The sequence below is a fragment of the Falco naumanni genome, chromosome 6, assembly GCF_017639655.2.
Source record: "Falco naumanni isolate bFalNau1 chromosome 6, bFalNau1.pat, whole genome shotgun sequence".
Lineage (NCBI taxonomy): Eukaryota > Metazoa > Chordata > Aves > Falconiformes > Falconidae > Falco > Falco naumanni.
This window is the reverse complement of record NC_054059.1, coordinates 27,342,203-27,367,974: the sequence shown is the minus strand read 5'-3', so window position 1 is coordinate 27,367,974 and position 25,772 is coordinate 27,342,203. Positions and strand designations below refer to the sequence as shown.

Below are 25,772 nucleotides of genomic sequence, written 5' to 3'. Positions count from 1 at the left end.
GTGTTCAGCCAGCTGTGTGTCCATCTACATTTCACAATGCAATGTAGATTCAGAATTACATTTTCCTAATGCGTGCATGGAAAATCTAAACATAAACCAACCCAGGAATAGTACTAGTTTAATGCTTTTGTCTAAAATCTAATTTCATTGCAAATGCTTTCTGTTCAAAGAAATTTCTAAGAGAAAGAAGTGCCAGTCTCTATATGAAAAAAATAAAAATCTTCATGCTAATGAGGAAAAAGCCCAGCCCCCTTTCTTTGGGCTGAGGAGGAAAAAACCTCAGCTGTTAGTGATCCTAAGATTTCCAGCTTATTGAAGCAAAGAAAAAAGTTTCAGACATGACTCCTCTCCCCACACACCTTATTCATTTTTTTGCCAGATGCTTGTAATGGAGAGGAAAAATGAGGAGAGGAAAGATGTAGTTATCTAGCTCAGTGAAATGTGGCTAGTTTATTCCAGATTTTCCTCATTTCTGCCCTTTCATTCTGATAACACTTGCACATTCATTTGTATTTCACACAGGCCCTGGAGACCTGTAATAACAATATGACTGTATATTGTGCAGCTGACAGAATTTTTTTGTGTGAGATGCCTTGTTTGCCCTGTACAAAGCAAACTCTGTTCAAACGAATGTGCGTATTAAAGTTTTCAAGCCACACTATGAGTGGTAACAATTTGGACAGAGACCAGCAACTTGAATGAATGCTCAAAATTTCTTGTTTGTCATTGCTATTGTTACTCGAAACCACATTTCCAGAGGTTGGCACTTACTAGTCAAAATATTAAGGACTACATTGTCTTATCAGCAGTAACTTTAATCTGTTATAGAGGCAGGCTTAGGGGGCACTGCTCTTTAGAGAGACAGTTGTGAGGTGTTATGTCTGTCCTCTGATTTGCACTAACTTCTAGTAGTAGTAATTGATTGCTGGCCTTTATATACATGGGTAACTGTACACATATGGTTAGCTATTCTGGCATGCAAGTGAAAAATGGATCCACTGCTTGTCTCTATGCCCCACAAAGGGAATATGGAGCGTAGTCATGTTACAAAATACTCTGCATCTGGAGTTAAGGCAATAGTTGCTCACAAAGGGGTGCAAGTCACACAATAGGCTACTTTTCAGTAATTACTCTTGAGTTATTTAGGCCCCCAGTGCATATAAAATGAATTAAAAGAAATAAATTTGAGTTGAAGGTATTATATCCCTCTCCTCTTAATTTCTGTGGAAACCTTTAAAAAATCCCAGCACCCTGCTGTTTTGGAGAAACAAGCCTAACAGCACTGAGCTAATATACACGAACCAGAAAGAGAGATTGGCTGGTTTCAGTTCAGTCACAGGCTGAAAGCTCTGCAAAAAGTGGATGAAAATAGACCCAAAAAACCATAATTGAGAAACAGGGAAGATTTCAAACTGCTTTCCTATTGTGGCTTTAATAGGTAGGATTTGTGCCTCTTTTTCTTCAGGAAATCTTGATTTTTATCATTCTCTAAAAAGTGCCAAGCCTGAAAGGCTGCGTGCTAAATTTTTTTGCTTACTGTCTTACTTCTTACATCACGTAACCACTCTTGAGCCTATGTTTTTCATTCAGATTATGAACCTTTTGTGGCAAGGACTTTGATTCTTAGACATCAGTAAAACTTTCAGTGCCATGTAGATAATACACATTTAGAGAAAGATTTTGTAAACAGCATTTGTTTGCTGGAGTAAGCGTCACACTGGCATATCAATATGCTTCTGGATGAGTGGGTATGAAATTATAGCCAGGCTTTCATCCCGTGCTTCACTGTACATCTGAAACATATGTATCTGACACCATCGCTGCAAAGGCAGCGCGTGAAAGTGCTGCCCGACTGGTAAAAATGAACTGGCACAATCCCAGAAGTGTGGCTTTGATGTGCGTGTACCTTGGTGTGCAAGCCTGCTCGGCGTGATACTACGGAGATCACACTCAAGACTCTTACTGTGCCTCTGCAGGTCCAGATCAGAATCCTTAGGTCCTGGAAATCAAATTAGATTTTTTTTTTTTTTCTTCCCATAATTTACTGCCAGTGGTGAAGGTGCAGAGGTACATATGCCAGCAGGTATATCCTCTTTTCTAGGATCCCCCAAAAATGGTCTCAGGGATGGTCCCAGGTTGAACGGATGCCTTCTCATTCTCCATGGATCATGCCTGTAGATGTGAAACAAACTTTGTATTATCCTATGTGTATTTCTGAGTTACTTCTCTATGCCTTCTGTGCAGCCTGTCCCAGCCAGAAAGCCACGTTTACTTCTGAGACATGCATTTTCATTCTGAAAGGTATTTTTTCTCACAAGCCTACAATAAGTGACCAGAAATGGATGAAATCTGTAATTTTCGATGAATGCCTGTTCAAGTTAATACCTCACTTTATCATTGTCTCCTTTGCACTTTCTATGCATGTCTCAGCTATTTTTTATTTGTGAACGATATTTGTTATATCCTGTCAAACACAGGATTACGTGGATTTTCTAGAGACAAATTTTAGCTTTAGTGAGCACTGTATTTTTATATACGTAATATAAAAATGCATGGCAATAAAAATCTACAGCATTCATTCTTGCTAGGACCATAATTTGGTATGAATATGATTTTTTTGCTTTGAATGATGATATATGTGGCAAAGCGAGGACTCGGGATCTCTGCCACGTGCTGCCATTTGCTGCGGTCCTGGTACCCGACATGGCCAGCTGCAGAGGGAAGGGTCCTTTTCTCTCTTGCATTTTTCATTTCTCTTGCAGAGATCCTTACCTGAAGGTAAATTCTTTACTTAAGCTGTAACTGTGGTTAGCCAATTTGTGAAGAGGAGTAAGAAAACTCCTTTTGTTTCTTCACAGGCCTGTTAAAGATTTTTCTGTGGAACGCTGAAAACAATTGAGTTATTGTGGACTTTTGTAAATGCCACTCAACAGCTTCGGGAGTTTTGCTGTCTTTCCTCATTCTAGTTCTAGGGTCTCTTTAAAAAATTGGTTGCACCAGAACACTCAACCAAAACTAGGTTCATCTCATATCCATTGTTTTTTCATTTCCAGCACAGGAGTCAGCTTGGTTTGGTAACTCCACAGTTCTTCTGGCTGGGGGGAAACTGAGCTGTAAATACAAAACAACAGACTCTGAATCAATCTGTGGACACTGTACTGTGTTTTATATTAGGATATTGAATCAAGTTAAAAAGACAGAGGTGTATATTGTCATGAATCAGACTGAAAAATATCTCCTGGGACTTATTCCACTCTTTTCCCTTTTCTGTGTAAGCAGTATGTTCTCAAATATGCTTTTGAATAGCAGTTAAGTGTCCACGTTTAGTCCTCCAAAGTGACCATCCAATCTAAAAGATTATTAAAATTATCATTATAATTTATCCCGTGAGGTGTATCTTGCAGGGCAATCGTTAGATATACAGCCCATGCAAATCAACTAATCTGCAGCCTGTGCTGGCTTTGGACAGGGTCAACATGGGATTTTCTGCTCTGTGTTCCCTTGGAGCCCTGGAGATCAGCATTCAGAGACACCTGCATGGGTCTGCATGGAGCTGGATGAGGTCCAGGTATGGACAGGCTTACATATTTAGTTTTAATACTACCTTTTCCACAGCTGATAGCAGAAGTGATTTAGATAAATAGAAGGCTCTGACACCCGTGGAGCTGGGGAGCCCCGTGAGGCACAGAAATGGCAGGTTTTCTAAGTGAAGCTCCAGTAGTGAGAAGTGGGAAATGCTGCTTTCCATGATGTAATGCATCACAACTGTGAGTCATTATCCATTTACAGTGTTCCTCTGTACAGTATTATGATTTCACAGTATACGCTAGAAGGTTAGGGTTAGGAAAACAATAACATTGAAATAACTTTGATTTGATCAGGACAAATCTAAAGGCAAATTTTATGATTAAAAATAAAGGAGTTTCAAAGCTTATAGTTAATGGTTTTATTTGAATTAGAATCCCCTAAGATTTTGTGCAGAGGTGTTTATATACATTAAATATGATTGATGGCTGATGTTCAACAGATTATAAAAGGAGAGTGGACTAGCTTCTGTGAGCTTTTTTGAATAGAAATATGAATTCTAGCACTAGAAAGTGGATGGATTTCTGCAGTGTGGATATTGTGCTTTTGATTCCTGCTTATCCAGTCAGACCACTTCAAACTGTTGGTGATCAGACCCTTGCCTTAAAAGTCCCACGGCAAGTCTCTCTCCCAAACCAAAAAGTGTCAGATTCTAGGACTGGCCTGTGACTAAGGATGTCTTTGTTCCCCAAAACAGACTGACCAAAGAAAGCTTCTGTAACCTAGTGTACATGAAGCCTCTTTGTCTCTGTTTCCTAGAAAATTAAACAGCTTCAGAATACAAAACCAGGTACCAGAAAATTCAGTTATCCATGCTGCCAAATTCTTAGGCTGGTCACAGTCATGGTATTTGCCGGAGTTAACTGCCACTCTCCCAGACAATTTCCAGACAGGAATGGGGAGCTGACTTTATCCAGAGAGCATTTTAGATGCAACCACCTTGCTTTGGAGGGTAAGAGCTGAATATGGACACAGACCATTCCAAGTTTTCTGTCCTCAGTGCTAAAGGTCCTGGGCATGTTTGATTTTGCAGAGATACCAGGTGAGCTAATGTGTATAACTCACCTCCTGTACTTGGATGCCTTGATGCAGTTTGATATGCCTGAAAGATCACTTCCTCTGATGTGCATCCTATACTATGGCTTTAACTTCAAAGAAAATGTGTGACCAACAGCTTCACTGTACACAGAGTGGGAATCAAAGGTGCCTGATGTAACATCAACCCTAAGAGATAAATCTACCTTACTCAGTATCCCAAGCTGTGAGGCTATATAGTGGTGCTTAGACTGGACTTAACTTGGGTTAAGTCCTCTTTTTGGTGGCACTTCCAGATTTTTTTAATCTGGTGGTTTTTTAGATATGTCTGTATTCATGACATACAGATAAGTTTATATTGGCGCTTTAGCCATTCCTCACGTCTCTTGTCAAAAGACTGTTTCTGCATTGTTTCTGCTCAAGGAGTTACCTGGCACACAGAGGTTCAATAGGAAGGCTCCACTGACTTTCTAGAGGGCAATTGCAAGAGGCTGTTATGACTATTACATGAAAGGTACCATTTAAAAGAGCTTAATGAGTCTGGCATTACTGACTCTGATCTCTTTGAAGAACAGTATTTGGTTCCCATTTGTCTGATGCTGACAGGACACCCTCAAATAAAAACCTATCTACAGAAACATTCAGACTTTGGGCAGTGGGTTAAAAAGGCTGTGGGGCTGGATTAAGATCTGAATGTTTTGCTTGTTCTACCCCATGTAATGTGCAAATTAAAGCTTAAAGTCCAAACGCTTCCATACTTTGTCAGAGTATAAAGTGAGTCCTGAACTTTGCTGTTCAGACCTGTCTCTAGTTAAGAATACAGTTTATTCAGGGAATGTTGTATATGAAATCACTCTTGGAATATGACACAAAATCAGAGGAAAATTATATTATTTTAAATACAAACTGGGCAAGAAATAAATTGCTCCTGACCTGTTTCTATTAAGGAGCTCAAACTTGATTAATTCTTGGCCTGGATGTTCTCTTACCTCCAGCAATTACATGCCACTATTACAGTGATTATTTTATAAAAGCTAATAAACACTATCTGGAGTTAATATTTGCTCCTGAGGAAAGTTTGCCAAAAGCTTAGAAGAAGTTTACAGAAGATTTTGCCCATTAGGTTTGTGTACAACATTTGAAATGCCAAAATCCTTTTAGCATCATTAATCACAAAAATGCAATGTAAAAACAGTTGTACCTAATAAAGCTGTAATCTGATACAAAAATAGGCAAACCCTCAGGAATTTAACACAATAGGCCAAACATTGTCCATTCCAAATGAGTTCCAGTAATGCCACTATTGACTCGGCTTTGAATAGCCTTCTGCTCTTTTAAAACAAATACATATAGATAAAATAGGATTTTATTTTCTACAGTACAGATGCAGCTGTTATTAATCAATTGTTTCACAAAGGATACTGGCTAATGCAGTCCAGGAAAGCTTTTTTGTCCAGCTTGCAGCAATTTCTTCCTTGTCCTCTAAGCTTACAGCTTGCTCTGTCTTGATGCCACTGGGGTTCTGGCTGCCCCTGACTCATGAGCACGTGTGGGGTTCACTAGGGGCTGAGTCTGTCTGGCCGTGGGGGGAAGCGAACTGTCTCTCCAGATTTCTGACCATGGTATAGAGCAAATGTTGTGGGGGACTGACTGGGGTCATGCTGTGGTGCTGCCGGGAAAGGGAGCTGGGCTGTATAGGAGCAGGCGTATTGCCTCCCTGCAGTCTGATCCCTGCATAGTCGCTCCCAAAACCTGGAGCTCCAAATGTCAGAGGGGAAGTGGCATTTTAACCAACAAAGCATCACTCCCTTGCCTCCTGCTGTACTCACCTATTCTGTGGCCATCTCAGCTTAACTGAGTATCGCCTGCAGTGATTCATTTATTATTATGTACCCTATTTTTCAGTTTTACGTGGGCTGGCCTGTTAAATCAAACGCACTTAAGAATGAAAGCAGTATAAGTTTATTCTAGCCAGGCAATGGGTTAAGCTCTTCAGTAAAAAGTTAGGAAGACATTAACAAAAAGTAAAGAAAATGTCAGTTCAGTTGTAGTATACGTGCATAATAAGACCTGTTCTTATTTGTTTAATCTCCCTCACCTTAAGCTGTGTCTCAAGAGACCATTGCTTACCTCATGGTCTGAATGCTGGACCTTTGCGGGGCCTAGATTTAAAAGTAGTACAGAATCCTGACGGGCTTCCCTTCAGAGTTCACCCTTCCCCTTTCAAGATGGCAATCTTTCTGCCCTTTTTTTTCCTTCCTCTCTCCTGCCTTTTAAATTAAGTTTCCTTCGATAGAGAGCAATGTATTTTGATAACTCATATTTTATCTTAGCCAATGGCAACACAGTTTTGACAGCTCATAAGCCAAATTTGGTTTTAAGAGTTATTTTGACTTGGCTATCTTTCATTCTCAGATTCTGACTCTCCCTACTTCTCACCTTCTCCAAGTCTGCTGCTGAAGCCTTAATTAGCTCATTTTTCTCTCGCGAGGATAGTTTAAAAACTGTCTTCACAACATTCCATGGGTTAGATATGATAAACATTATTATTTTTGCAATATTGCTGTTAGTCCCACAGCTCCAGATATTGGAGACCACACGCGACACACTAATAATGTGGATGACAGACTGTTAACAGCGTGCATTTCCAAGCTAATTCCTTCCAACCTTTTTTTCTCTGTCATAAGGATTTCTTTCATTTCAAGAGAGATGAGAAGACTGTATCCCTTTCCTTTTGATACTGACAAGAAATCAGGAGTGATGCTGCATTGCCAGGTTCTTCTTGCATGAAGAAGGAAGTAAAAACCTCTTGTCTGGCTGAGAAGAAGGCTCATACAGGCAGTTACAACTCTCATCCTTTTTGTTTTTGCAGTCAGAGTTGGAGATACCCATTCGGAGGAGCTTTATGGTTCTCCTCTGCTGATAAGCATGAGAAACTTGATGCATGGGAAAATTGGACTTGATGATAGCTTGACACTTTCACACCTTGAGAATCAAACTTGGATCTGTTAGAGACGCATGCTGTGAATATGCTGATGAAACATATCCCACACAGAACACATCACAACCCTAGTTAAGAGGCTTTATATTTGTCTACTACAAGTTATTCTTTCATCCAGATTGCACTGAACTGCATCAAAGAGTTCTATAATAAGGCTCTGACCACATCATAAGGACAACATGGAGTGGATGATTTGACACGTGAGAATATGACAACACGTAAAACCTTCTGCCCTGTTGCTGGCCCTGGGACAGCACTGGCTGACTTAGCATATCAACACTTGGGTCTCCCACACACTCTACCAGCATTTCAGGGTTAATAGCGACAGGTCTTCATTTGCAACTTTGTGGTTATGTTGAAATCTTTAGCCTACCTGATGTGGACACAGCTATGCATATTACTTGTTCAGCTGGAAAGGCTATCCAGTAGTCAGCATTAAGTGATGCTCACCAGCAGTTATGTAAATTCAGTTGTCAGCCACAATCTAAAAGAACTGATAGAGGGCTCCTCTGTTACAATTCCCCCATTTCTAGCATTTAAAATTCTTCTGTGGAGTTGGATTTTGGTCTGGAACAGTGCAATAATGTCAGTTGATAGCAAGCTTGGAGTGCGCCAGAAAGTGAGTGCTTAACCCAGAACCAGCACCTCTGGGAGTGAAGACTTCAAGAATCAGATGTTCTGCATTTACATTGCTTCCAACTTCATACTGGGGGAGGGAGAGGGATGATGGAAACCGTCAATAAGTTCAATTTTAGTTTCTTCTTTAACATTTCTTTTTTCACACTTTATCCAGTTGGGAATTTCACACAAAACATAGGACCATGTTCTTAGCCTCACAAGCTGCAGACTAAAGAGTTAATGAAATGCAACTCTAATTTTAGAAGTATCAGTTCATTTGGGGTCTGTCTGGCAGGGACAATGGTGCTAGGAAGCTACAACTGGAATGAACCTGGAACAGACAGCAATGATGCTTTTTGTTTTCTGTGTGTGAGACTTGAGATTTCAGGGCTGCCAGATTTCACGCATTCCCACATCTTAACTAAGTGTCACACGCTCAGCCAGGCTGTGGGGATTGTTCGTGTTGGTCATCAGGAGATTGTATGGTTCTTGACGGGTCTTATCTGAGATATGGTCTCTATCACATTTTTAATAGCACCGATCCATTAAAGTATTATTTTCTCTGAGATTCTACTGTCCGCATTGTAGACAATCTACATCTTGTATCCTCATTGAGACATACTTACTTCCCCTGCCCACCCCCACCCCTCTAATTTAAACCAGAAACTATTTGATTTGATACTGAAAGGACATGCTTGCTTTTAATGCATGAAAACATAATAGAGAAACAATATTCTTGTTTTACATAATACTTTTCTCTATTTGAGTCTCTTGCTCTGTGCAGTTCTGTGGATGAAGAAATATTGCCCTGTTTGTTATTTGTATTGTTGTGGCACCTAACACTGACAGTTCTTGACTCCATTATGCTTCACTGCACTGAGAGAACAGGGATATATCTGTCTCCAAGAGCTTGCAATTGAAATACAAGGCAAGAGGCAATGGGTGGATACAGATGGAGAAGCCTGGAGAAATGAGAATAAAATACTGACTGGCATGATGGGGAAAAGAAGGGAAGATCACACCTTACCCAGTGCTTAACTGCTGTCAAATCTTCGGTTTCAAGGAATGGAATGAAGTCATTTTTGGATGTTTACCGCAAGACCTTTTCAAGTTAAACAGCAGTACAAATCAGGCATCAGAACATGTTTGTAATCCCATAATTGAGTTTAGGACTGTTTATCTAACATGATCATAAGAACTACTTAACACTTTCTGAAATCAGTGGTTTAGCAATGAAGAAACCGCTTTGGAGGTGGTGCAGTTGAATGAGAGTATTTACATTGCCCACTTGTAGCTCTGCCTCCAGAGGCACTCTGTATAGTCAGCGCACAAAGGAAAGGTCCTGCAGGGAGGCAAAGCACCCACGTTGAATGTGTAAAACCAAACTGAAGTAGAAAGCATGAATAAACCTTGTAAGAGCTCATATTAAAGGATCTTGACAAATACTGAAATCTTCCACATAGTTCCCTTTCAAATCCTTCCAGGAATATCTCACCAGAATATTTATAAACTGTTCAAGGATATAAAAATAACATAAGTTAATAGAAACTTCTAAACCAAATTGGACCTATTTAGTTTACAAGTAATGTATGAAAGTGTTTCCACATGATTTTAGCAAACATTTTAGCAAAGATGTTACTCTACGTCACTTCTGTTCATAGTTGTTGGTTGGGTTTTTTTTTTAACATTATATCTAGGGGCCTGCTCTCTGCTGTCTTCTTTCAGACATCTATTTTGGCTGCTTTAAATATGAAGAAGGGGAAAAAAAAGCAACCCACCATAGACATTCCTACAAACAAAACCTTGTTTTTGAAAAATGAGGTGTCATGTACAGTTTAATTTAATCTTTGTGTGGTTTTCTTTGGCATGTTGCTCACACTTGGGCTTCATATAGTATATCACAGCAGTTCAGTTTACAAACCCACTTGGGCTACAATTGGTTATAAAAATTCTAAGAAAGTGCTGCAAAAGATCAAGTTTGCAATCTGGAGAGAAGTAAGTGACAAAGATGTTCTTCAGAAGGGGTAAGGTTGGATTTCTGGAGCACATACACTGTGAAAAGACCTTAGACAGTAATTTCACTAAATAATAGATTGTCTGTTTTTCCTTCTGCCAATACTTTCTCATTTCAATTCTCTGTCTTTTGGTGTCCATCAGTGGAAGTGTCAGGTCACACCTCATACATAAGGAAGATGTTACACTTCCGAAACTCATATATAGTGCTGTCAGCTCCATTTTTCACCCAAGAGCTTGGAAATCATGTTGCACTGGAGACATGAGGGCTTGTTTTCATGATGGCTTTCAAGCAATACCCCCCGCAAAATATATGGCCTTTTGTATATGAAAAAGGCAGTTTACACAATTGTGTAGGAAAGACCATATTTTCTTACATTTAGGAACAAAGACATGTCAGGCTTTATTGAGCACATCACTAACTATATAACTAGCATTAAACACTCTATTTGCAACTGTGTCTGTGTATTTTGTGTGTGATTATCACCCCTAGATCTGCATCCTATAAAAAGATATTTCTGTTTGCTTAATTATAAAGCTCTTTATGAACAGGCTCATCTGTAAATAGCTTGGTGCAGCTGAAATAGAAATATAATTATAATGAAGGCAGATGTTTCTGAGATACTTCTCATGAAACTTGTTCTGAATATACAAAGGAGGAAGGCTTTTCTAACCGGTGGAGTGCAGGCCAAACGTGGTCTAATCATCCAAATGTGGTGGGGGGTTCACTTTGCAGGAAAAATCTAAATTATAATAACAACAGCAGTGACAATGATGACGACAACAAAAACAACAGCAATAATATTTCTAAAACCATATATAACTACCCTTTCCTTTGGCAAACTACTTTCTTCCTGAACCTTGAAGGGGCAATGAAATAGCTTTTGTAGCTTATCTCTATGGACTGGTTGCCAGAAAATGCTGGATTTTTCTTCTGCAACACTTTGTTAGATACTGATGAAACTCTCATGGAGCCACAAAGTTTAGGGTCTTCTGTATATAAATATAGCACTTCTGTCTGCCTCATTGTCTCTGTATGTGCTTTAAATTATTTAAATGGTGTCAGTTAAATAATAAGGCAATTATTTTTTTTTTATTTTGATATCCAAGAACTTATAAAACCACGGAGTCCTGTTTCAAATGGAATTATACTCTTTAGAAAATCTCATCTCATCTTTCAGTCAAATCACAGGCTTCTGTACCCCTCCCTCCCTTTCATCACTAGCAGTAAACGCGTGATCCAAGCCAACAGTCCTCACTTCAGTGGAGCTGCCTTCCTGATCAGCTCCCATTTATCCCATCTTTAATGACTCACCAGCACAGCCAGTCACCGTCCCAGTCATCTTAGGATGGCAGCCCAGGCAGGTACAGCCATCAGGCAGGCTCGTGAATTGGAAACGGCCAGTTTTGTCCATGATGAACTACTACAACCTAAGTTACGCTGTGGAATAGCACTCTCCAGCCCAGCTGTCTCATTTCACTGACAGCCTGTGCACGGGGGTCGTTTCTGCTGGTCTGCCCGTCTTCCTCACCTTGGTCTGCACAACTAAACGAGGAAGTATGGAGCTAGGCTGCTTTAAAACGGGGAAAGAAGAATGTGAAACAAAACAAAGTGTTAAGGATGAGTTGAATTGAGCCTGTAACACTCCCGATATCCTGGTTGTGAATATTTTTTGAACATAAATTTAGGCCTTTCATTAAAGTTTACAGAAATGGCATATACGTAGTTGTTCAATGAGACATCAGGGATTTGATTTAAAAGGAATTGCAGTGATTTTAAAGATTGTGGATCAGGTTTTGAACGTGACTTTGGGTAGCTTGTATTAATTTGTTTTACTCTTTCCCCTTTGGTGGCAAACTAGCTGTCTTAAGGTAGCCTCTCCTGGGTGTACAAAATTGCAGACCGCATCTCCTTTGCAGACAATGTATCCTCGAGCATAAGGGAGCTGAATCCAGTTCAGAGTGATTCCTCTTGAGATGTAAACAATTGTACTTCCTTCTCTCTCTTGCACTGAACACCTTCACTGTGTCAACATCAGCTACACCTACCATGCCACGACCTGTCTCTCGTGGTTATCTTTGAATAGTCCACTGCTCAGGGATTCGGAAGAAGTTTTCATTACTAGTGTATATCTAGCATATTTCAGTTTAAGGACACATCATAGTTCTCATTTCAAAAGTCAGATCCCAGGTTGCTCCTCTGCAAAACACGCACTAGACAGAGATTTTCTAGACTGGTTGGATAATTTTGGTCTATATTTATGGTATTCTTTAATGAAGGAACAACAAAATATCTGGTCTTTCGGTGTATGCGCATCACTTCCATTAACGAGAACAGAGGTTACATATGTGCTGAAGATGAGAATGAAGCTCTCAGACTGTACATGCTTGTGCCTGAGGCCAAGCCTTGGGGCCTGACAAATCAGCCTGGCTTTCTGGTCTCTTCTGATCCCAGGGGACTTAATGTAACTTGTCTACACGTAGGGAATGGGAAAAGACAGAAATGAAAGGTCTTGTGCTTTGCCAGAAAAGAAGTATTCAGCAGTAACTCAAACATAGGAACTGAGATTAAAATTGATGGAGTGCTTAATGCCACAGAAAAAACACTGTTAATGAAATGAAAAATTGTTTTCAGTTTTATGCAGAACAAATGCACTAAGGAGGGCATTGACAAATATTTGTACATCAGGAATCATACATGTTGTGAAAGGAAGACAAACTACCCAATTGTTTCTTTTTTTATGAATGGGAAACTGAGTCATGGAGATATGATTTACTTGAGATCTCTCTTTTTCTCTCTTGCACACACACAGATACAGACAGAAATGCTAAAGGAGAATGGGAGGTTTCTTAATTTTTTACTCCTGTGTAATTTTTCTACACACACTCTAAATTTTTGAACTGGACTTCTCAGATTCCCATATCTATAAAAATGCCATCCACAGGACAGCTGCTAATAGAATCTGCCAAGTCTGTATCAGTCATTTAACCTACCAGCTGTGAGGAGCACCTATAGCATCTCCACCCTCACCTTTTTGCCTGCTCTTCATTGTCCTTGTCAGCCTTTTTCTTCTGAGAAGATCTTCTACTGGAAATTGTATCTTTATGCAGTGGTCTCAAAGGCTACCCTACCTAAAGACTAAATGAAACAGTTTAATGGCTAGCCCTTGTTCTTATTGGGGAACAAGGTAGAAAACATTGTATTTGAATTTGGACATAGATGACAAGTGTCTGAGTAGTTTTGAACAAAAGGGAAATATTAGCTGTTTTCCACATTTCCCCACAGTTGCCTCTCTGAATTGACACTGAGGCATTGCTGTCTTCATTATCTCTCTCACTCTGTTAGATTGTGAATGTAATTTATTTCATGTTAGTAATATGTTAGTAACAATGTTAGAGCATGTTAGTAAAAAAACCCCAAACACAAAAAGCTTGATCAAGTTATTTTGTAGTTTGCTGCAAATTCAGATGTATAGGGCAACAACCTAATTTTTCAATTTGTAAGAAACCCTAAGTCTGTCTCACTTAAAATGTTTTGCTGTCATTTTTTATTTTCCAGTTTCTTGTTTTCTTTTCTTACCTTTATTGTTCTGATGACTGAACAGAAATGGAACAACTTCAGAAATGCCCTCTATGAGATTAACAGCACAGTTTTGCTAATATGTGAAATTAGGAGAAATTTTTGAAATAAAAGGGGGTCCTTCCAAGGTAAGCTTATTATTTGTTGCCAGGATACACAGAGAGGCATTTAGGCAGGAAGAACTACATGGTTTCTGGATTACATTGTCTTCTTTAAAAGAAGACATGGTCCTTTGCCATTTATAGGGATTGCTATCTGTGCCTTTCAAAAATAAAACAAACAAAAATCTGTTCAAAACACTAAAATATATGTTGCTGTATTTTCCCTGTATCACAGAAAATCAGTTTTTCAGATCTAGAAGTTCCTCATATCTAGAGCTGCCTAAAGTGATGATGATTTCAGACATGTTTCTTAGTTGACTCCATGTAGCCAAATCTCTGATCTATATAAAGTCTAGATGATGGCATAGGCAGTCTTGTAAGACTGGACTGATTCACTATTTCTTTGTCTAAACAGGGGTTCCTGATACCTATAGCTGCTACTGTGGCTCATACATTCCGGTGAATTGTCACATACCCAGCTGGGGATCAGCCATAGATGGTGCTAGGGCTTACTTAGCCAATGCATGTGGTCAAGATGGATGTAGAATGAGAGGATATATGGTAGGACAGCTAATAAAACTATTGAAGCACCTTTAACAGTGTATTTAACAGTGTATAACAGTAACAGGGAAATTGTGGGTGGAGATGGAGTAGTCCCAGTACTGAAAACCTGAAGACCTTATTATCTTGACTGTGCATTTTGACTTTGGGTGTGGCTGACAGACCAATATTGAAGAGCAGATACTTTCTCCATATACTCAGTATAGAATTATTAGAGTTAGAGGAGTGGTGAGTCATACATTTAATCTTGTTTTGGCTTTTCCCCATCTCCCTCTAAATAGATAACTGAACATTTTAAGAGAAGACTATAACAAATGATGTACAATGAGCTTTTTAACAATTCTGGAGAAAACAAATCAAGTGAAAAAGTATCGAACTGTGATTTGTGAAGCTTTTACGTATGTTCCGCAGATACCTAGATCATGTAAATAATGATTTTAAATACTAATGTATTTAGTAATTTTGTGTGAAAAATCAGTGATGTTTTTCTCTTGACTTGTAATAATTTGTATGCAAAAAAAAAGAATATAACCGGAACCTAAATGTTAAATTCTGTGGACTGCTGGATTCTTTTTATGCCAGTGCTTCTTTGCATTGGTTTTACAATGTGAAGTGGACACAAGGTAAGAAGGATTTGGAATGTGCTGTTAGAATGGGATAAAGAAGCCTGAGGGTAATTAAATTAAGCCAGTATTTTGGGGTCAACTCTCAATTAAGGGAGCTTCAGTTTCCTGTACAGCATCCTTCCACTTGCCATATATAAAAGAAAACCATAAAGATATTGTGTTATATTGTGCATTTTATTATTATATCTTGTTTATTTATGTATTTATTCTATATAATTGTCTAATACTAACTTTAAATATTAGTTATATAATATGCAATTGTTACAATAAAATATTGATATTGTGTTATACAATATAGCATGTATCACAGCATATAATTATATAATATCCCAGACGCCCGATAAAACAACATTAAGTCAGATTTTTACCACTGTAAACCTACTACAGCAGGAAGGTTTGTCTGAAATCTGGCTGAAACATTATGTCCTGTAAAGAAAACTGTTTCACCAAGGAATCCGTGAGCTACAATTGTAAATTTTTGCACTTGTAGGACACTTCAAGGAGATAGGATCTGGACCACAGCCTTCACTGGTAATGGGCAGAGCAGCTGGGAAGGGGACAAATCAAAGAGGTTTTGCAGTATGGGATCAGGAGGATTGCAACAGCTGGGGAGGGTCAGGCAGGTTATGACATTTGGGGGAACTGTTGGGTAGGGAGCTCTTCAGTGAGGAAGGATGAGAGTTATGGCAGCTGGAACTGAGTTGGCGTTGAGACATGATCAGGAGGAATTGGGAACAGTATAGCATCTGGAAGCTGATCAGGCAAGGGGCTCATATCATCTGGGGGATCAGGAAGTACACAACAGCTGGGAAGGGTCAAGCAAATACCCAACACACGTGGAATTGAACAGCAGGGCCTGGTGCCACATACGGCTTCTCACATTGCTTTTTTATGTATTGCCGCTCTCTACCTTTCTGTAAATATCCCTTAACTCATGTTCAAAATGTGTCTTTGTGCGAAAACACGGAGGCAGAAATAAACAATATGAATTTCTACTAAGAAAAAAAATATGTGGATAGCCCTTCCCAACCACAAGGTGGCTTCCCAAAGTCCATGTCATTTTAATTATTGGCTAGCGAAAGATTTCCTTCTTCGACCCTATTGCACCCACTGCCCTACTAACTGAAGATTTTTATGAAGTTTTTTCCAGAAGCTCAATTGGTTAGAGGACGTTAACTTTCTCCTCCAGTGGGAGCTCAGCATGCAAGGGTTCAGGTTTTGTTGATATTGCTCAGTGATTTCCTGACAGACACTGCTGGTGTAGGAAGAACAACATTCATGTGTCCTGCTTGGCTTACACCAGCTCTGGTTGAACTGGTGTTTTTTCTGTTACTCAACAATTATTTTACTTAGTGCTTTCCCTGTCTCAGATGTTTCTCTTGTCTATTGTGCTATCAGATACCACAGATGTAATTGTACATTTTGCATTTTTTTTCCTAGAGAGTCCACTTCCTATCTGAGGTTTATTATTTCTTACAGTCACGTCCTTCACCCATGCCGTGGCTGTCCAGGTCCTGTCTTTTTGTCCGTTAATTTTAAAAGTGAGATCTTTATGAATAAATAGCCATATCTCCTTACTCTCTATAGCTTTAGCTTCCTCTTTTTGTCATTTCTTTATGACCTTTGCTGCCATTCCTAGAAGACAAGTCTCTTTCATTGTGCTGCCTTGTATCTGCAAACAAGTGTTTTGTTTCATGCTACATTTTCATTGTAAGCTCATTTTTCAGGGACCATTTTTTAATTCTGATTTAGGTAAGTGCCTAGCATGATGCAGTCCTTCACAATAGGTCTCACAGGTACTAACAAGAATAATAAATGCTAGCAATGAGTTCTGTGAAAGCCCTGATTCTTTGCAGAGCTTTGACAAAGTGGGAAATGATGTCATATCCATCAGGCAGTTGTGACAAACACACTTAGGGTGGGAGGGTAAATTATTTTTCTACCTCTAGAAAAATCTGTAGTACTCTCTTGTGTTTTCCATAGCTGCTCATATTATTTTTTTCTTCTATAGGATCTTACTGCTTTCCAGACATGCTGTGCCTTGTCTTTGCCAATTGTTCCCATCTGTCCTGATGACATTGTGATGGAGGTTGAGTGTGTTGCTAAGCTTCTTAATAATGTCACAGTGTCATTTTGTGTTACCTCTGTCACTCTGCTGCTGTTACACTAACTTGCCTTCCTTCATCACTTCTGTTTCACGACTCATACTCAGGGCAGTTTAAAAAAATGCCCTCTGGATTTAGGTTCTTCTCTTCTTTCCACCATATCTAATATCTCATCTGTTCTCTACAGCTGCTTTCTGTGTTCCGTATTTATTCCAGTCATATTCTATATGGTAGAAAGTGCTGCTTGTAGGACAGATTTTTTTAATTTCCTCTTGGCATTTAGTAACACCCTATTAAGTGGCTGTGTTTACACTGCAGTTGTCAATGATCTTTTCCGGGTCCTCTGCTCATTAAGCAATAAATTCAACTTTCCTGGCTAGCAGTGTTTTGAACATTTCATGTGGCAATATGGAGCCAGTCCCACAGGGAATGGTTTCCTCTTACCAGACTGCTCCCTCCACGTGCTATACTCCCTGTTGGGTTTATCTAACTATGTCATCTCTATGAAGGATACTTGAAGCAAGCTGTTGCCTCTTTCTTAGTCACATGCAGGTTGCCAGGGAGCCTGGGGGACCCACCATCTGACATTCATAGCACTCAGCTTCTATCTGAATATGTTTGAGAATCCCACTGAAGCGTGGGATGACAAGTTCCCTCTTTCTTTTTGCAGAATTACTTCCCATCCACAATTAAGGTAATAAAATGTTTCTGCCAAACTGTTATTGTGTTAGCATTCAGATCACTATCAGTCACTGCAGAGGTATAAAAATGGCCTAGAAATAGTTTTCAAGGACATCTCATAAGTGACTTTGTTTTACATTAACCTCGGAGATCATGAAATCTGAAAAAGCCCTGGTGACCTGAGTCACAGAGAATGTTCAGCAAAAGCAGCAATTACTTGGGCTTTCCTTGCCTGCCTCTGTATTCTGCTTCAACTTTGACCTAGGCAGATCACACCCAGGAGTGGGAAAATAATTCATTGCACGATCTGGTGCTTAACCTACCTACTAAGATTGAGAACAAGGGTGCCAATTAGTGCCAGCTGTAACCATGCTTGGGGGATGTGAACCATCCACCAGGAGTTGCACCAGGACTACAGTTCATTTCAAAAATGAGTCTGAGCAGCCATCAGAAAGGTAATAATTTTCGGCCACACTTGAATTACGACAGACTTAGACTTAATTTGGTAGAACAGACACTACTAAGGGTACTGAGGGTTAACCCTAGGCAGAGAATGATCTCAGAGATAAAATGGAAACAAATACAGCAACAGAGAAACTTAATAAACATATTGTCTTTAAGCAAAAATGGGTGGGGGTGGGGGGTGGGGGTGGGGAGAAAAAAGACAAGCTAGACAAAGAGCCTAACAAAAAAGAGGGAGTGGGTTTACAGTCATGCTGGTGTATGGTGGAAGGGCAGAAAACAATAAAATATGTTAATTCGTGATATCCTGGAGGGAGAACGGAAATCATATAAATAGAAAAAATGTCATCATATAAAGTACGATCTTTTAGCACTGATAGGATCCAAACCCCAAATCTCAAACGCAGTGCTGAAGCATGTAGATTATTAATAGATCTATGCCACCAAGTTTCCTCCCCTATACCCTTCCCCATGTCTGATCCTAGTTTCCACTTGTGTAACTTGGTGTCTTTTGCTCTCTACCTTGTTATACCCATCTACATCCCTGCTTAATTTTCATGAACAGCTTGTTCTTCCTTCCTTCATAATCTTTTACTCTGCACCATCACTAACATTAACTTTCATACTGATGACCCATCTCATGCCTTAGCAGTGTGCTGCTTGATTTGGCTTTTCATTCAACGTTCAGCTTTGGTACGACTCTGCATCTTGCCAAAGGGCCATTCACGTGACTCAGTCACAGAATCACAGAATGGTTTGAGTTGGAAGGGACCTTAAAGATCATCTAGTTTCAACCATCCTGCCATGGGCAAGGACACTTTCCACTAGACCAGGTTGCTCAGAGCCCCATCCAGCCTGGCCTTGGACACTTCCACGGATGGAGCATCCACAGCTTCTCTGGGCAACCTGTGCCGGTGCCTCACCACCCTCACGGTAAAGAATTTCTTCCTAATCACTGGTGTAAATGTATCCTCCTTCAGCTTAAAGCCATTCCCCCTTGTTTTATCACCACACACTCTTGTAAAAAGCCCCTCTCCAGCTCTCTTGCAGGCCCCTTTAGATACTGACAGGCTGCTAGAAGGTCTCCCTGGAGCCTTCTCTTCTCCAGGCTGAATAACCCCAGCTCTCTCAGCCTGTCCTCACAGGAGAGGTGCCCCAGCCCTCTGATCATCTTCATGGCCCTCCTCTGAACTCTGCTCTGACAGGCCCATGTCCCCTCCTTGGGGGCCCCAAAGCTGAACACAGTACTCCAGGTGGGGTCTCACGAGAGTGGAGTAGAGGGGGGGAATCATCTCCCTCCATGTGGTGGCCATGCTTCTTTTGATGCAGCCCAGGGTACGGTTGGCTTTCTGGGCTGCAAGTGTACGCTGCAGGGCCACGTTGAGCTTCTCATCCACCCCAAGTCTTTCTCCTCAGCACTGCTCTCACCTCAGTCTTCACGTGTTGTTTCCTTTCTGGCCTCTCATCACATACAAGAGGCTATTTCAGAATTAATCAGCTTTGACCATCTCTTGGTCTTACCTCAGCACGACTCTTCCACCTTTCCACCCACACAATGTAAGGCTGCCTTTCATGGTTTCCAGTGCCATCAATATCGTTGTCCTCTCTTCAGCAGAAGTTAAGTGCAGACCTGTTAGTGTGCTATAGGTAAAGTAAGTTAGAAAGCATGAATTATGAACTGCTCAAGAAATAGCAGCTGTTGAGCTTGTGTGCACAGCGAGGTTTGACTGCTGCTGATCAATAAAAATCAGACTCAGTAACTATGCTACCAGAGAGACCATCTGTGGCTAGAGAGCCAGAAGCTTGCTGACCGGGATAGGCACTGCTGGCTTGGAGGAGGAGAGGGACAGACAGGTTATATTCATATAACCACCAAAAGAGGGACATATTTAACTATCAGCGAGTGCTAGCTGGCAATCTGTGGGCAACAGTACCCTACTGCCCTGCCTAGATCTCTGGGAGGAAGGGTCTGGAAAGCTGACAGTGGAATAGTGGCATGTCCCTTTGTTATGTTGTTAGTGTGATAAAGTAGCATGGCTAAAAAAATGAGGTTTATTACTAAAGAAATTTGATAGTAAGGGACCAGATGGGAGTAGAGGGACAGAACCTTCTGTCTTCTCTTTGAGAAACAAAGGTAATGATAGCTTCTCTGTTATTCTTCCTGTGAACCTTGTGTTAATGTCTCCTATTCAAAACAATTCAGCCTTGTCCCCATTTCCTTTCCCAGTTACTGCTCCACTTTGCATTTCACTCCTATGTATGCTGTGTCCTGTCATTCAATTTTTCTTCCCCAAGCCCAGCATGGACCAATTTCATTCAGTCAAAATTACTCTTGTCAAATTTCAAATGCACCCTTCTTAGCCAAATCTCATCCTCAGTACTCTGTTCTCTCAACCTAGTCAGATGTCTTCGACATGATCAACTAACTATGCTCTTCTTAAATTCCCATCATCCCCTGGCTTGCAAGGTGTCAACACTTGCTGGATTTTCCTCTGACATCTCTGATAGTTCCTGTAGTCTTTCCTTTGATAGTTTCTTTTCATTGATTATCCCTAGAAAACTAAATCTTTTTCTCATTCTCCATTCCTTATATATTGCATCTCTGACTAACACATGCAAAACCAACTACTGTTTCTTTGCAGATGACTCACAGACAGAGCCCTCCTTCAGATTTCTCTCCTTTTCTACCAACAGAAAAATCTCAACTATTACACTACATCTTTGTGGATGCCAGCAAGTCTATTTAAAGGTCAGTCTGAGTAGAAATCAAGTTCTAACTCTTTAACAATTCACATTTTTTCTTTCTTCATCACTGTGACATCGTCCTGCTTGTCACTGATATCACAGAACCATAGAATCACAGAATGGTTTGAGTTGGAAGGGACCTTAAAGATCAGCTCCTTCCAACCATCCTGCCACAGGCAGGGACCTTCCACCAGACCAGGTTGCTCAGAGCCCCATCCAGCCTGGCCTTGGACACTTCCAGGGATGGGGCATCCACAGCTTCTCTGGGCAACCTGTGCCGGTGCCTCACCACCCTCACAGTGAAGAATTTCTTCCTAATCACTGGTGTAAATCTATCCTCTGTCAGCTTAAAGCCATTCCCCCTTGTCCTATTGCTACAGGCCCTACTAAAAAGACTATAATTCAGTGTTGTTTTTCACTTGGGCCTCTCTCTGCGTTCTGCCATCTGGGGTATGGCTAGGGCTTGTGGATGCTCCTTTAAGGTATGTAAGGTGTGTTCTTTCTCATGCTTCCACACTGTGAAAACTTTTGTCCAGACATTTCATTACACCCTCATTCCAAATTAATTCCAGCATCTTTAATGTCACTTAATAATAAATCACTTCAGAGATACATATTTGCCCTTCTGTATCTATCCTCTCATGCTGTAAAGATAGTTTCCGCAGATTCTTGCTTTGACTGTGTCAAGGAGACTATGTATCAATTCAGTGGTTTCCCTTTTTCTTTTGAATCAATGACTCTCTTGATCTTCAAAGCACTTCACAAGTTCTCCTGGCTCCATTGGTATTTGCTGGTGAGATGTTGATTTCCGGCATTAGTTAACACTTGATGTAAATTTCTGTCATGTCCTTGTTCAATTTTTTTTGTGTTTTCTCCTAAGGTACACAGAGGAAAAAACCCATAATGAACGACAGTACTATTTCCTTCTCCTCCTCCAAAACTTCCCTGTAAAATTTTCCCCTGCTGAAAAATGTATGGAAAATATAGGAATAGTTTGGCAGCTAGAGTGGGATACACCTCCTCAAATGTTAGTGCTTCTTATATAGAAGGTACATCTGAACTAGTCCTGACTCCCTCAGTAGTCAAGTCAGACAGGAGTCATGGATTTATATCATGCTTAAGTTTACATGCATCTCCCTACATTGCTGGTAAAGAGAAGCAAGCAGATAGTTCCTGTGCAGATATCATATGTATATGAAACCCATTAAGTATACCTAGGATTAGCTTCTGATGCTATTTTATTCTGCTATTTTCTGTTATTTCAATTCAGGTACTTGTATTGTTCTTCCCTTGAGTTGTCAGCTCTAGAATAGCAACTTTCTTTTTTTCCATCTTTGCTCAGCCCATAATATACTATGGCTTACTTTCATAGTTCTTCCCAGGGATAATATACAAATGAACCAGGGAGCTCAAATAGGTGACTCGACATCTTCATCCTTCCTATGAAGCACTTACAGAACTGCTCAGTACTTTCAGCTGTTCATGAATACGTCAGACACGTTTTCATGGGAAAAATATTAATGAAGCAAATTGTTGTTACTTTGGAACATTTCTTTTGGCTTGACTAATATGGTAGGAAAATGTATCTGCTGATTTGATCCTAATAAATAAGCAAGTTAAGTGAAGAAGCAAATTAGGCGGGAAAACCCCAGGATTACTCAGACCACAATAGTCAATCCCATCAGCCTAAGAAACCTTACATTCAGAAATAAGTGCTTTCCTATGTCTGATCGTGTCAGTCTGCTTTTTTACTAGAGTCACAGACAACTTCCTTAAAATAAAGAAGAGATAAGAGAGCAAAGAAGGAAATAAAAATAGTAAATAGTGCATGGTAAAAGAAAGGAAAATAACCACTCTTACACACAGAATAAGAAATAGCATGGCAATTTGTTTGGTCTGATACAGCAATTACTGTGCTAAATTAAATGCATTAACCAAATGCCCCGAGTGGCTGATGACATGTTGTAGTCAATTCAACATATGTGAGGTCTTCTCAATTGCACCAACATATTACATTTACACAAGTCACATTTTGTGTCATTCTATATTGGAACCTGAGGGCTGTTTTTTCCCGACTAGAAACGGAGAGATGAGCAAAACACATCTACCATTTTACCAGCTAACAGCATATACGTCCCAGAAACATACCATCCATCTGTCTTTCTTGTAATCTCACTGTGTCTGGTATCAATTTGGGTAGATAAATAGTTATCTTGAAGTGTTCTTCCATACTCCCAGATGCGTGAATTTTTAATTAGCTCTAATAATTGCCCTTTCTATATTGTTTCTATGAACTATGATGTAAAGCATCTAATCTTTATAAATCACATCTGAAGCAAAAATTTCAAAATTCACTGACTATAGTAGGTTATATTTATTACAAGCTGAATTGCAGCTTTCTTGCTATAGACAGAAGTGCACCTGGGATAAAAACCTAGTCATACAGTGACTGTCACATCTAATGTTAAAAAAAAAATAAATATTAGGGCTGGAGACCTTTTGTAATGATTTGTCTTAGTAGGATCTGTAGCAACATGGTTGGCATTGCTAATCATACTAATTTGGGAATTAGTTCCTCCAGGAAAAAATGGGTATGTTCCCCAGAAAAATACTTTCGTCTTTCTGCTTTGACCTTTAGCTTTCTCTCTTCAAGTAGTGTTCAATCAAATATTCTTTCTCCCTTCTCTGCTCCAGGCACATTTGGAAGATGTAGACTGCTGAGAAAGTGCTGAAGAATCACAACTTCACTGCATGGAGAGGTCCAAAGGTGCCTTGCAGGGACATCATCCATCCAGAGGATAGATTTTAAAGCATTCCCCACTTGAAGATGATGAGGAAGAAAAGGTTAGTAAAAGTAATAGGGATATGATGAGCTTTGCTTTAAGGTGTTCTAAAAGTTTCATGGCTTTCCTTGGAGTACTGTATATTCACTGAAGGGGACAAGAATGTTTAGACCTTAGACTGACATTACATCATGTAGAAGCTTACACAGATGTACATAGAGGATTAAATATTTCTATAAAAAATTTCATCCATTTGACAATTCTTTCTCTATTCTTCTGTTTTTCTCCATCAGCTTTGTAAGGAGGGTGACGTATGTCTTTCTTTTTTTAGTTACTTTTCATTATTTTATTTTCCTGCAATAATTACCTTTATTCATTTACCTTCCATTGTCCATCTTCCCATTGCACTGAAAGCATGCCTTAGAAAAACAAGGACCTATCAGTTCCTTTGAAGGTCTAATGGAATATAATTTCTTGGTTTGCACTGGCATTGCATCCTGGCTCTCCTTCTTTTAATCTTATTACAAAAATATTATTATTGCAGAAGATTACAGTGAAAACTTAGGGAAAATACATTAAGGCTCCTGTGAACTCTAATGAAATGCCATTAAAATTAATGCTGAAAATGCAATGGTGAATGGAATGGTGATAAGGAGGAAACTAGCTTAAGGTTTGACCAATGCACCTATCTGTGTACCTGAAACATTGGCAGTTTCCTTAGTAAGTGTCCAAGTATCCTCCTTAGTTAATAAAAGGAGTAATAGATCTAAACCACCCACATGCCCACCATTTAGTGGCTTTCAAGGGAAATTATAGCATTTAATGAGCTATAAAAGAAATTCAGTCACTCATGTAGGAGAACCACTTCCCAACACAGCTAAAATGGTGCTGTAGAAGTGGGGTGCCTTGCAGTGCTCTTTCAGCGACCAGATAACCTGGAAGACTATTTACTGTAGGCAGCGTCAAATCCTAGCTCTGCTCATGTCAGTGGCAATATCATGTTTTTTTATAGTATTTCGATGTCTATTTATACTGTTTAACTACCTGCATCATGAAAAGCAATGTACCAGACACAACTTCAGTAGCTCAGAGAAAGCGTCAACTGATGTCTCTTACTGACCCTTTTTTGACACGAGGCTAAAGACCGTGGTGCTGACTTTTTGTCTTTCAGATGCCTTTGATATTGTGCTAGTTTTGGCTGGGGCAGAGTTAATTCTTTTCATTGTAGCTAATACAGGACTATGTTTTAGATTTGTGCTGAAAAAAGTGTTGATAACACAGGGATGTTTTAGTTACTGCTGAACAGCACTTGCACAGCACCAAAGCCTTTGCAGGCTGGGGGTACACAAGGAGTTGGAAGAGGACACAGCTGGGACAGCTGATCCCAACTGACCAAAGGAATATTCCATACCATATGGCATCATGGTCAGCATGTAGAGCTGGGGGAAGAAGGTGGCAGGGGAAGTTTGAAGTGATGACGTGTGTCTTCTCAAGTAACTATTGAGCATGAAGGAGCCCGGCTTTCCTGGGGATGCCTGGACACCTGCCTGCTGATGGGAAGTGGTGAATTAATTCCTTGTTTTGCTTTGCTTGCATGTGCAACTTTTTCTTTACCTATTAAATTGTCTTTATCTCAACACAGGAATTTTCCCAGTTTTACTCTTCCGATTCTCTCCCCTTTTCCACCGGGAGGGAGGGAGCTAGCGGCTGCGTTGCCAGCTGGGGTAAACCCGGCCTTTCTTTAATTCCTGTGACTTCAAAATTTATGGTATCATTTGATTAGTTATAACTTTGCATTATGGGAAAAGTGTGTGTGTGTGTAGTGGTGCCCTGAGTGGTGCAACTGAATTTTCTCATGGTGCCAATGTAAGTATTG

At 40.0% G+C, this 25,772-nt stretch overlaps 1 long non-coding RNA gene across 2 annotated transcripts in view; it reads left to right on the top strand.

Moving 5' to 3' along the window:
• LOC121090720 overlaps nt 1-24,156 on the top strand; it is a 46,982-nt gene extending 22,826 nt beyond the window's left edge. Inside the window, exons 3-4 of one of the 2 annotated variants that reach the window (XR_005828682.1) lie at nt 3,470-3,568; nt 23,808-24,156. This is a non-coding gene — a long non-coding RNA (uncharacterized LOC121090720). The remainder of the gene's footprint in view (nt 1-3,469; nt 3,569-23,807) is intronic. The other variant, XR_005828681.1, reaches the window with a different exon arrangement.
• The last annotated feature ends 1,616 nt before the right edge of the window (nt 24,157-25,772 follow it).